Below are 7,819 nucleotides of genomic sequence, written 5' to 3'. Positions count from 1 at the left end.
TTACTATAGATGCATCCTGAGTCCCACATGACTGCAGACTTTGCATTAAACCAACACTACGATCTTTCCCTAACCTAAACCAAGTGTGGCGAGTACATAATATTAATGCTGTAGTGGCTGTGAGCTGATAATCCAGTTCAAGATTTTTTACTGTCATGCTCAGCAGCAACATTTTGCGACTTTTTATATATATTAATTAACAATGTTTTCTCATTACATTGATAAAAATGAGGGCTTGGACAGTCTGGAACATTCAGCGCTACCGAAACAGTTTGCAGAAAACTCCACAAGGTCCAAATTGGCACCATAGTTTGTACAAACTACAAGACAGCTGAGATGGGAATTTAATGGAGTACTTTTAGTACCATTTATGTCTGGCTTTATTTAGCGTGTATATAAATGAGCTTGCTGTTCAGTTGGATCAGTGTGCTGTTCCTGGCCGTTCCCTCCTAGATAGGAGGATGAGGTGAAGTCTCTGTTTTAAGCTGATGACCTTGTTTTACTGTCTCCTACTGAACTACAGCAACAGTTGGACAAAGTATAAAAGTACTGTCAGAACTGGGCTCTGGTAGTAAATATGAGTTTAATGTCATGATTTTTTTCAAAAACGCCCCAGATGTCAGGAGGACAAATACCAGTTTACCATAAATAATCATATAATGGAGTTATACCTACCTTGGTATAACCATAACAGCATCAGGGAGTTTCAACATGGCAGTGAATGCACTAAAATAAAAAGCTCGGAAGAGCTCTACATTCAATAAAGAGAAAACTTTATTCCAAATTCCAATTAATTCTGGCTTAAAATACAGATCCTAATCAAGTACAGGCTCAGTGACCACAAATTGTTGAAAAAGGACTACACAAAAAATAATGGCAACCAAAAAAAAACAGAATATGTGGTGACTGTTCAACAGGTGAGGTTGAGACAGAGATGTACTTCCTCCCTACAGTGTAAAACACTCAATGAAAAAAGGAACATTTACTTTAACAAGTTCAATTCTGTAATTTCAGATAATGACCTCTCAAAATTAAAAATACTTCTAGGAGAAGAATACAGGGCATATCTTGCTGCCCATTATGTATCAACATGCCACAACCTGAGGGACAGTGAATGACCTAGACACACACACACAGTGTGATGTGATCTGTTAAAATGTAATTGGGGAGATGGTTACTGAGTGAATTACTCTGTTCCTACATATAATCCATGACATTACTGTTAATTAGGGATTCATTTCAACACAACGGTACACCTTCATCCTTCCCTAAACATGAACCCTTCATCAGCACTCACACACACAAATACATGCATAGGATATACTGTATATATATAATTAATATATATAAATGTAGGGCGGCATGGTGCAGTGGTTAGCACTCATAGCAAGAGTGTTCTGGATTCAAACCCACAGGACAGCTGGGGCCTTTCTGTGTGGAGTTTGCAAGCATGGGCTCTCTCCAGGTACTTCAGCTTCCTCCCACAGACCAAAAAGATGCAGGTTAGGTTAACAGGTGACACTAAATTACCCGTAGGTGTGAATGTGAGTGTGAATGGTTGTTTGTCTCTATACTATATGTTAGCCCTGTGATTGACTGGCAACCTGGCAGGGTGTAGCCTGCTTCTCGCCCAATGTCAGCTGAGATTGGCTCCAGCTCCCCCGCGATCTCTAGAGGATAAGCAGTAAAGAAAATGGATGGGTGGTTAATGTTGTGTTAATGTTCATATTACTGTAATGTATACTGTCCAAATATTTGCAGAAATTGTACTTTGATGCTTTGGCAACATTGTTCTTGAAACCTTCATGCTAATAAAGCCCTTCTGAACTGGGTTGGACAGTGTTGTGTGCACAAGCTGCAGCAAGACAGCGAGCTTTTAGTTTGATTACTGTGCTGTACCTCCATATCTCTATGAATCACCTCCTTCTTTCCTGCCTATTTAGAAGCCAAACACAGACATACTGTATAATGAATCTATTTTAGGAACACCGACAGCACTCAAAACCTTTTCATTTTTCTCTGAGGTGGTACACAATTTTGTTAGACCCTAAAACCAAATAAAGGCCCTTTCAATAATAAAGGCTTTTAAAGCTGAGAGAATGAGTAGCTGGAGACAAACAGCAAGAGGAGGCTTTCAGTATATTAGCTTCTCAAATCAAATCACCTGAAGGGAAGACAGAACCAGCATTTAACATAGTATGAAGCCCTGGACACAGAAGAATAAAGTGAATGCTCTGTTTGAATCTGTCCTCCCTTTATAGATTTTAATGGCCTATGGTAAAGTGAAGTGTGTTAACACTTGATAACTACATTAGCAAGGGACTATTTTTTAAAGTACAGAGAGGGCTTAGCAAATCTACCTTTTCACTTTCCATTACTGTTGTGAATTGCACAGAATGAAATCAAAACCTCTGGCACACTTAGTCCGTCACCAGTTATCAAATTATTAGAAAAAGGTTAATCTGAAAAACTAAGGGCAATTAAAAAGGAACAGACTGATATTTAGCAGTCACTATGCAAAGCCAACACATCACCTCACAATGACGTCCAGGTTGCTGATTTGGATATACTGTATATGTACAGCTGATTTATAGTTGTTGAAGAAGTAGCTTTGTCCAGATTGATGTCCTGCTTCCGTCATGACTGGCTGGAAGGCTGAGATCACTCAATACTAATCAACAGGCTGGACACGAGCTGGTCTTTATCACTTTGTCCCCTTTATATGACTCCCAACCTTGGCTGCGCGACCAGTTGCCTGATTTCTCATTTTGTTGCACTGCGACTGACAGTGAGCGGCTCTGATTGAGGGGATCCATTAGGGATCAGCCTGAGGAAAGCCTGTTTGATGGATGAGACCAGCAGTCACCTTCAGAGCTTGCTAACAACACCTGTATCCTCTCTGTCACACACACAGACACACGCACACACACACACACCATGCACACTTTTGCTGACATATAACAATTCACACATATTGTACTGTGTAGTGAGTAAGAGACAGAAGGGAAGGAGGTTTAAAAAGATGAAAATCTATACTGGCTTATCAGCAGTGACTGCTCAGCTCAACTTGTACCCGAAACTAATAGTAACACTGGCGCAAAAGCAAAACCTTTGTAGTTGAAGCCAGATTTTCAGTTTAAAGACACTAGGGCTGCAACTAACAATTATTTTCATTATTGATGAATCTGTAGATTAATCGATTGGTCATTTGGTCTATAAAATATCAGAAAATGGTGAAAAACGTTAACCACTGTTTCCGACAGCCCAAGGTAAAGTCCTCAAATGTCTTCTTTGTCCCAAACAACAGTCCATAACCCAAAGATTTTCAGTTTACTATCATAGAGGACTAAAAAAACCAGAAGATATTCACATTTAAGAAGCTGGAACCAGATAAATTTAATTAATCAACTAATCATTGCAGCTCTGAAAGATAAATGTTAATTCAATATAGGTTTTTTAAGAGAAATCGGGCGACATAAAACAAAGGTGAAAAAAAGTTTTCTGTTTTCATATCTTATTATCAAAAAACCCTCCAGACTATCTGTCAAGAAAAACCTAAGAATGAGAGAGTACAACAAAAATTTGAACACAGCATTTTTTCTGTGCTACTCTGAAGTTTCACATAAAAAAATTCAGAGACAGGACCAAAAAGTAGACTAAGTAAAGAATAAGACAAGTAGAGAGAGTTTACCACCACTACTTCACCTGTTAATAGCTGCATCAACATATTCAACATATCCAATGAGGACTCAACACACACTGCTGATGGTCAGCCTCTAAAGAGCCTGAACCTCCAGAAGTAGCTTTAAAATATGTCACAGTTATACAAATAATTGCAATCAAACATGCAGTTACAGAATAAATTGAAATAGTAAATGATAATATAACTCTTCAATTAAATAACTATGGAATTTTATATTAAAATATTTATGAAACCTTGTTGAATGCAAACTAAGTATGACTATGTTACACTATTGATGTCTTCTGGCATGTCTTTTGGTCTAACTTAGGGTATTACCTCCAAGGCCAGATCACAGTCACAGGCCAACAAGTGAGGAAAAAAATTTAATGTACCATTTCAAATGGGACGTCCGCAAGACACAGTAGTTACAGGCAAGAAAATACACTAAAGGTGTAGTTTGTGTACTCTTGACGGGATAAATCACCTGCAGCATGTAACAGACAGGAGTAAGAAGATTGTGGTGTTACCATAGACTGTATAAAATAATTGACATTAGTTTGTGGACTTGCGTTTTCAAGCCTCGAGTTTAACATTTTGACTGTCGCCATCTTGGATTCTTGGAGCCAGAAGTGATGAGAAGTGACCATATTTGAAGGAGAGGGTGGTGCTGACCCTAACACTAGCTGTTAGCTTAGTTAGCACGGTGTATTTGCAGTCTATGGTTAAATGTGATAATGCTAATGCTAATTTTCGGTAGCGAAAAACGGGCTTAAAACCATAAAAACAAAATGAACTTACCGGAAAAACTGAGCATCCGACTAATTAGAGGGTCATTTAGTACAGCCAAACGCCGAACAAGAGTTTTTAGGCGACCAAAATATTAAAATTAACTCTCATGAACTGAAAACACATCCTGAGGCCCTAGGGTGACGCCATGTTTACGTTACTAACCAACGTTGTCGCCGTGGTAGCGACTTGTCAATCACAACGTAGCCACGCCCTAAAGCATACCCTGCTTTATCGTCAAATATAAGTTAAATGGGACCATAAATTACAAAATGAACATCATGCTTTATTGAAGAAGACTTGAAAGTAGCGATTGAGACCATAAACTCATTAGAAAAGTGTTTACTGAGATAATAAATCAAGTGAGAAGTAGGGTCATTTTCTCATAGACTTCCATACAAACTGCCTTCTTTTTGGAGCCAGTGGAGTCGCCCCCTGATGGCCATTAGAGAGAATGAAGGTTTAAGGCACTTCCGCATTGGCTTCACTTTTCAGAACCGGAACTACCCGATTGGGTGCTACTGGAATGGAACTTGCCCTAGAGTCTACTTTATTTTCAAAAACAGCTGTTGAATATTAAAATAAGTCACTTATATATTGAAAGCCATCCTTCCTCCTATATATTTCTACCTCGAATTGCAGTTTTATCCACTCAGCAATATATGGTGTGTATGTGAGTGTAGGTGTACTGTACATGTATACACATAGGCCTACTGTATGTGTGCGAGTCTCCAGTGCCGATGTGAATAGTCTTCTGTGCCTAACAGGCTAATTGCTCTCAGCAGTATTATCTCATTAGGGCCCATCAGCATTTGACATTTAAATACAGAGCTGCTAAAAGCCTCTCTGCTTATTTAACATTAACATTACCATCCATCACATCCTGTACAGAGGCAGGGCAGGCACAGGCCCTGGTCTGGTTAGCTCCTTTACTTCCATCTCCCAGCTCTTGAAACCTCTGGGTAATTTTTTTTTCTTAAATCACCAATTGATGCATTTAATAAGAATAATAATGGTAATGTTAATAGCCACAGTGTAAGAGTGTTGCTAAAAGGGAGAGGGCAATCATATCATGTGTACAGTCAAAGGACACAGTATAAAAAAAGGAGGGAATGCTGTGATGAGTGAAGGTAAGCAGGAAGGTGAAATAGAAGATGAGAGGTGGAAAGAGAGTGAAGAGAGGAAAGGCATGGGAGAGGGTGAAACAGAGAGAGGGAGGTCAGCAGAGCAGTGTTAGAAAGGGAAGGTAGAGCCTGATGGGCACCAAATGAACAAATTATGACGGGCTCCATTTTGCAGGATGGGGTCACCCCCCCCCCACCCCTCTATCTCACCCTCCTCTCTCCTCCACTCCTCCTCTCTTCTCTTCTCTCTCTGACAGTTCAATTTCCCCCTCTCGCCTCCCTGCTCCTGCCTGCTAATTGTGAGTGAAGCCTTATCATTGGGCCCCCCATCCACCCTCGCTGCGAGGTATCGCAGTGTCTGAGAGAGGAGACTGGAATGTCAAAATGTTATCCGAGACAGCAAACAGCCAGAGAGACGGAGGTCACACACAATAAGACCGGACGTTCATCTGAATGCACAAGCACGGGCACGCCACCTCTGCGCAGGATGCACAGACAAAAAGATCAGAAAATGTTGCAATACAGTTCTGTGTAGAAAATATAATTTATAAATTCAGCGGTTAAATTCCATTTTTGATCTCTACTTTAAATGTGTGAAAGAAAATGATCTCCACATGCTTTGTCTAGTTTTCTGCCTCTTGTCAGTGATCTGAAAGATTGGCTGCAGCGAAGGATAACTGAGTGCCAGGTGTCAATCATTAGAAAACATCTCCTTTACACTCGGGGCAATACAACTGTGATCCAATAGATTCTGTTTCGAAAACATATTGGATTTTGAGACTGAGAAATCAAACTGATGCATTCACGGCAGGAGCGAATACTTGGAGCTGGATTGATTCATATGCTTTTTTTATATGCCTCAATGGTGGATATACTGATGTCTCATTGGGTAAAATACACAAAATCACACACACACACTCCTCTACTCCAATCTTGGCTGAGAGCACTTGACTCTCGTGTGCAAAGTGGAGCTGAGGCATGTTATTTACAGACTAGAGGAGGCCAGGTTTAAATGACACCTGAGGATAAAGCTCGTCTCACACCAGTGCTCAGATCTCTGTCTCTACTTTGTCATTTGAAATTGAAGCATTGCCGAGGAGCATTTGCTCATGGTTTCCTTTTTAGCAGCACTGTTCCCTCTGTTCGGATGAAACAGAGACAGATAGACAAACAAGCTGAGAGATATGAGGCAATCTTTACTGAGGGGAGCAGCTGGCTGTTGGATAGGCTGGGGTTTAAGGTGCTTTAGTGGTCAGCTGATAGGGCTGATCTTAGGTCAGAATAATCTGAATGCAGGAGGAACTATGAGGAGCGACACAGGACAGAATCACTGACCCCAGACGTCCCCCATCACAGAAAGCCAGATAGAGGGTCAGAACGGGATAGAGGGGAGAGGATTCAGAGCAAGAAGTGGAGAGAGATCGCTCATCTATATTCCAACACTGGTAATGAAGGTTAATTCATTGGTTAAGGATTAACAAGGTGCAAGAGTATGATAGGCAAGCAGTTGCCTTCTCAAATATAAGTTTAAATCAACCCCATTATGCATGATGTAATTTCAGCTCCAGAGCCCCACCTAGTGGGAAAGTAATTACACTGTGACTTACAGGGACTCCTTTAAGTAAAACTCCAAAACCTGCAGTGCACTGACACTGAGTGTTTGAATGTAAACAAGAGCAGGTCCATTCACAAGTCACATTTTCATTGTCTCCTTCTTTAAGAATCAATCTCCCTGTTCATAAATCAAAAATCTCATATGGTGCAGTTCAGTCAGTGTAAAGGCTGTCAGTTTGACAGTTTAACCCTGCTGAAGTTTTCACAGTAAATGGTGTCTGGGGATCTTTACATATCAAACACTAAGTGTGCTACCTGCGAGGGTTGGGCAAATTAACAGCATCAGCTTATGATTTTTTTTATCATACAGTTGTTGCTTTTACTGTCTCCATCCCTCATATTCATATAAGCTTGACTGGGCACAGCAGGGTGCAAAAGATTCAAGGTGACATGCAGGTTACATACAGGTTACGATTTATTAACAACTGCAGTTCATGATCAGCAGGTTTAAAACCACAGTGAAGTGTTTTTTCTGCTCTTGATTTTTGAATATGACATTTGTTTTTAAATGTAGATGCTATGTTGTTAATTTTTAAGTAATGTAGCACTGAATGTGACAAATTTTAGTTTTTAAATGTTGACATTAGTATTCATTTTTGACATTTGTATGTAA

General features: G+C 40.0%; 1 long non-coding RNA gene across 1 annotated transcript; it reads right to left on the bottom strand.

Moving 5' to 3' along the window:
- Nucleotides 1-756: 756 nt before the first annotated feature.
- On the bottom strand, nt 757-4,648 carry LOC137172346 (uncharacterized). Its single transcript, XR_010924951.1, has 3 exons — nt 4,481-4,648; nt 2,535-2,838; nt 757-1,670 (listed from the first exon to the last, which is right to left on the bottom strand). It is a non-coding gene; the product is annotated as an uncharacterized lncRNA (long non-coding RNA).
- Between the last annotated feature and the right edge of the window lie 3,171 nt (nt 4,649-7,819).

This window comes from Thunnus thynnus, chromosome 2 (genome assembly GCF_963924715.1).
Source record: "Thunnus thynnus chromosome 2, fThuThy2.1, whole genome shotgun sequence".
Lineage (NCBI taxonomy): Eukaryota > Metazoa > Chordata > Actinopteri > Scombriformes > Scombridae > Thunnus > Thunnus thynnus.
Note: the sequence above shows the minus strand (reverse complement) of the source record. Positions and strands in the feature narration are given on the sequence as shown.